The sequence below is a fragment of the Coenobita brevimanus genome, chromosome 93, assembly GCF_032717465.1.
Source record: "Coenobita brevimanus isolate Jiangsu-jjx chromosome 93, ASM3271746v2, whole genome shotgun sequence".
In the NCBI taxonomy this organism is placed as follows: domain Eukaryota; kingdom Metazoa; phylum Arthropoda; class Malacostraca; order Decapoda; family Coenobitidae; genus Coenobita; species Coenobita brevimanus.
This window is the reverse complement of record NC_137046.1, coordinates 42,461,217-42,467,427: the sequence shown is the minus strand read 5'-3', so window position 1 is coordinate 42,467,427 and position 6,211 is coordinate 42,461,217.

The window sequence follows — 6,211 nt, the reverse complement described above, 5'->3', positions numbered from 1 at the left end:
AACGATTTCTTATCCTCAATTTAGGAGAGAATTCTTGTAGCGATGAATTAAGGTAAACGTGTCTTAAAGCATATCCAGGAACGCAGAAATCAATTCTCTCGCTAATATGACATCTTTTTCACATTAAACAGGTTGCCACCAGATGATTATCTTTAATCAGAATAAAACAGTCCAGAGACAGGAAAAGAATTACACAATCGTTGTGACGGTACTAAGCCTAGTAGAGAAAAGGCGTGCAGTGTACTAAGGGTCACAAAGGCATCGGTAAGCAATATGCCTGACACATTTTGGACCACAGAACGAAGGTCACTGAAATATTACTGTCCGACCTACCAGACGTCAGTAGCCCTGACGTCGGGAGGTGTCATATACCGCCAACTAGCACTATCTTCTGGCAAACCTAGCAAATGTCATGTTTATATAAACAGATATTGTTCATACACAATGAGACGTTGGTACTGTCAGCAGTTGCTCGAATGTTTTCGGTAGGCATCGGACCCCCCGTGCACCGAAACTTTTGTGACCCATAGTACGTCTACTGTATTCTTATCCTCATGTAACTGACACACACACACAAACAAACTAACAGACAGATCGTCAGACATCGAGACTCAATGCTCCTGATTAAAAAATTGCTAATAAAATAAACTCTAACACAGACAAAGAAAAATTCCAAAAAATTAATGATCTGGAAAAAAAAAAAAAAGTTTCCTTATAAAAGTACACAGGCAGACGGACATTCACCGAGAATTAAGCCTCGCATGGCTGGGACTCGTCATTTATTCCTCCTAACGTCAGAGCATTTATGTCAGCTAAGAGTAAGCCACATGAGCCCAGGAGTGATAACAAACACTCAGTGAGGTTATAAAACTGTCCACCTGCCTCCACAAAAACGCAGAACCTTAACACTTCCTCACCACACTAGAAGAAAGCTTACAAACAACATCTGTCAGCAAGCCAAGTACCTCTTCTTATTGCCATTTGATCGATGTGGGTCGATACAGATAGCCAATAGATAAAGCAATTACGGTGACAGAGAGATAACACACACTGTCATAAAAAGACTTTGTAACTCCTTTGTGGTTACTTGTAGTTGAGTTATATATATATTAGACTTGTGGACGAGCGGTTATTATACTGGAGTAGCTTTGTAAGTGGATAATCTTCTTTCCCATTTGTCGTGTAGTGACAGGAGAGGTAAAGAATAGTATGGGACTATTTTTATTTGTCTTGGAAATATTAACAAGTCTCTCACACAGAGCGAAATATAAAGTAAGAGTCCCGCCAGCTATCTCCTGTCTTGCTCTCTCAGTCTCTCTCTCAAGTTGCTAAGCCCTTTCTCCTTCTGACCTGCCTGTTCTAAGGCCTGTCTCCTTCTGACCTGCCTGTTCTATGGCTAACCTCCATCTGAGCTCTCTTTCCTAAATTCTGGTGTAGCAGGGGTGTGTCACGTGTGTTCCTTGTGAGTGGAAAGTTCTAGAAGCCTGTGTGTGAGTATGTGTGTATGTGTGTGTATGGTCACTAGGCGCTGTCGTGTGCCTATAAAGCATTCCTTGAGTTAAGAGTGTGTAAGCATGTTTAGCATTGCTCGATTCTCGCAGACACAATACCTTCTCATCATCTGACTCCCTGCTTCTATCTGTCTCTCTATCTATCTATTTATCTATCTATCTATTATGATTTGTAATTATAATATGGAGTCCTGATATCTGCTCGGTCACGCGAAAATGGCGTACCATCGACAGTTAATAGTCCTAACATATTAATACATATTATATACACATTATAATGAACTTATAAGCTAATTAAGTGAAATACATAATATTGTAAAAGTAACATAATTGTATGAATATTGTATACATATAATATTTATAGTAAATAGTGATTATTCAGTAATATTACATTTTAAACAAGTTGTATACATATTTGAATAAATGCATTAAAGTAAATTATTGAACTGTAATACAGTATGTACGTGGGTTATTGTAGTGGCATTGTGGTAATACATAATTGTAACATTTTATGAATTGTTACAAAATATTGTGGTAATGCATAATTGTGTTGGCCTTATAATTGTAGTTACATTTTGTTAATGCAACTGTTACATAAGTGTCTTGGCCTTATAATTGTAGTTAAAGTTACATAAAAGTTACATCTTGTTAATGCAACTGTTAATTGGCAAAGTGTAACATAATGCAATCGTTTGTCGTTACATAATTGTTACATATCGTTTGTAGTTACATAATTGTAGCAAGTGTAACATAATGCAATCGTTTGTCGTTACATAATTGTTACATATCGTTTGTAGTTACATAATTGTTACATATCGTTTGTAGTTACATAATTGTAGTTAAAGTTACATAAAAGTTACATCTTGTTAATGCAACTGTCACATAAATGGTACATATTGTTTGTAGTATTGTTTGTAGTTAAGAGTGTGTAAGCATGTTTAGCATTGCTCGATTCTCGCAGACACAATACCTTCTCATCATCTGACTCCCTGCTTCTATCTGTCTCTCTATCTATCTATTTATCTATCTATCTATTATGATTTGTAATTATAATATGGAGTCCTGATAACACAAAGTAGTTTAAACTATAGTATATAGTGCAGCGGAAGACAAAGAGCAAAAGGCCTTTCGAATAATCTTTGCAAGGCAGGTGATTTTATTGAAGGCTATAATTAAGAAAACAGTATCCAAATAGAAGGTACTGTACTGGACTGCTGACCGAAAGGATGCGAGACCGATCCCAAGCAGGGAACAATTTGGGGGAATGAAAACTTAGTTAAAACATTCAGTACCAATCTTCAACTACACACACACCGACATGGCATAAAACACTTCCGCTATAAAACACTCCCGCTAATATATTCAATCTAGTTCCGAATGCAGGCAGCTGTAGCATGTATTCAGTATGAACAGTGGGTATTAGCTCCGAATCACTGGCACATGAAAGTGTATGGTGTGGTACGTAGGACTGCCGAGCCCAGAATCGGGAAAAAAAAAAAAAAATCCACCCAAAGCTGACAGGAAAAGTAAGTGGGAAAACCATGCCGTAGAGAAAAGCTACCATGGAAATTTATTGGAAAGTATCAACAGAAAGTACTCGAAATACTGTAATCTTAAAAACTGAAATAAACGTTATTAAGTGCTTTACGATATCACTCTCCTGCATCCTCCGTGATCATAAGGGAGGGTTAGATGCAAAGTAGATTGATATATTATTCAGGCAGAAACGTGTCCAGCTGAGGATTGGAAGCTACTACAGTTATTTTCGCAGCAACTTTTGTGTCTCAGTACTGTTTAGTAATCAACCTCGTCACAAGGTGATTTGTTCTACACGTTTAATCAGTTCGCCGCGATGAAGTCTATTAATTTTCATGATACCTATTTACAAAGAATTTTATTCAGATTACGAAATACCCCTCACTGTGATAAGGCAACCTCTCCTCTCTTAGTGACTGCCTTACTCCCGCCCTCCTCGTCAAAACTCAAGAGGTTAAGAACAATCTTCATTAATCCCTAAACTACCGGATGCTCTCTGAAAGCTAAATAACACTGTCTGGTGATAGGAAGAATTAAATGAAAAGGATGTCATTGTGCTAACTGGGGTAAAACTCGACTGATGAGCAAATGCATCACTTAATTTTCTTCACAAGCAAGAACACCATAGAAACAGAAAAGGAAGGAAATGAAGACAGCCAGAGAAAGTAGCGGCCTACGACAACACAAGTATTGAGGAAAGAGTGAACTACCTCACCAGAGCTTTCGCCTAAGGAACAAGGGAAAAGGTGAAAAGAAAACAAAAAAAATGGGTGAACATTCCCCCTGTTTATTCCAGGTAGCGGTACGGAACCCAGGTAACAATGCGTGAAGTGGGGTAAATTGGTCTTAACTGTAACTCTCTGATAACCATAACAAGTGTTCCTTTGACACTCACCCACCCCCCCAAGAAAAAAAAAAAGAAAAGAGTAGAGGCTGGATATGAATGGAGGGAGTGACGGCCAATATATCTATCGATCTATCTATCTACACACACACACACACACACACACACACACACACACACACACACACACATATATATATATATATATATATATATATATATATATATATATATATATTATGAATCCTATAAAAATAACTAACTTTATACCATTATTTTTACGAGAAAAGTGGCAGTGCAACATTTATAAATGTGAAAAAGTGATTCTTAAAATTTGTAATATTATCACATAACCTCCCTCCCAAAAACTGCGTCCCTAATGTGCGAAGAATGTGGAAATGAGCAAATTCCTCAAGACACCGATGAATCTATTCAGCTGGTACAGTTGTGGACAGTAGTAACAATCTTTTTTTTCGAACAACCGTAAAACTAATACACAATACTGTGAAATGTCTGACGAACTCCAAAGAGAAAGTCGCTGGGTTTATAAATACATCGCACACTGTCTGGTTATTTATCGCAATGAAGCCATCGGTATTTATCCCCACAAATACACAGTCAACTATATATATATATATATATATATATATATATATATATATATATATATATATATATATATATCGCACACCTGGGGAACGATGGATGTGAAAATAAGCGAGTTTCTATTAACAAAGTGCTTTAAAAAACACTGCACCCACATTGTGAACTTCAGTGCGATTTTGAGTCCTAATAATTACCAAGGATAATATTTGCAATTATAAATACAGGGTGGTTCACATATGACAATGCTTCGTCCATGTTTCAGAATGATACGTGTTGTAATGTGTGAAACACTTTTTTTTTTTTCTGACTGTACCTCAGACTATGCAAACGTGCATCATGCAGACTTAAGTAATTTCGAGCAGTAAAATATACCAACACATGGGAAGCCCGAAGATGAGATGGCGGGATGGAGCGGCGAGATACACGTATATGAGAGCGGGATGCGTCACTTTGGGGGAGGGATGCCAAATGGCAGAAGACAGGATGACTTGGACGCGATTTGTCTGTGGTCACCCCTTACGGGATTAAGGCGTCTGGCTACAACCAGATAAAGAGACAGACCACCAGATCGCCCATATATCACAACGCTCCACCCCTCTCTCAGAAAGTTTAGTGCGGTAGGTGAGGCGATAATTCTTCAGTTAGTTATCATCGGCAGCAAAGTCCTGTCGTCTTCTCTGCTTCTCTTACCATGCACTCTGAAAAACCAGTCTGGTGAATCCGCAGGAACCGACACTGATTTCATCTGGCTAAAGATCAATGCCATCAGTGTCAGCTACTGTGTAGTCAGACTAAACCTCGAAGTCCATGGAGAAGGAAACACGAAAGGCAACAGACATTTTCCTGACCGTAATATGATCAAGACATAAGAGGTAAAACATAAATACATGAGCTACGAGCAATGCCAGATAAAATGAGCTACATATCCATTCACTCCATCATTCAAACCCAACGCAAATCAGTCACAGGAATTAGAAGCAACCGGTTCCGATGACACCGATAAATAGGTGAGGGAAAAAAAGAAAACACGATATCAGTGTCTGTTGCCTCAGATTCACCAGACTGACGTTCACAGTGCATGCTGTGTGTGTGTGTGTGTGTGTGTGTGTGAGAGAGAGAGAGAGAGAGAGAGAGAGAGAGAGAAGGGGGGGGGACAGGTTGCATCAGTAACATACACGAAAAGGCAAGGCGTAATGGGCAAAATAAGTCGCTGAGGAAGAGATGTTACAAAGCCTCCTAAGCCGGCAAGAAGACGAGCCTCAGATGTACTGTGGTGAAAGCAGGAGGAGGAGGAGGAGAAACAGACCGAGAGTGAGGTGAAATAATACGGCTTTGGAGTACGTGCAAGTGGCCGGAGTGGGAAGAAACAGAAGGAAGGACTGCACTTGAGTCCTCCTGCGTTGAGGCTGAGATGGGCCGACAGTCATTATAAAGGTAAAATGATATATGGCAGACAGGTGAATGAACGGGCAGATACGAGTTACGCGGGGATGTATATAAGTTAGAAAAGAAGATTAATAGACTTGTTATATAGATATATAGATACATAAGGACAAAAGACCAATGATCGTAGAAGCAGTAGATAGAGAGTCGAATGAATATTTAGAGAGAGGTGGATATATACATACATACACAGACAGACAGACAAATTAAAAAGTAAAAAAAAGAAAAAATCACTCTTTGCAATAACAGTTCAATTCTGCTTTCATCCTGT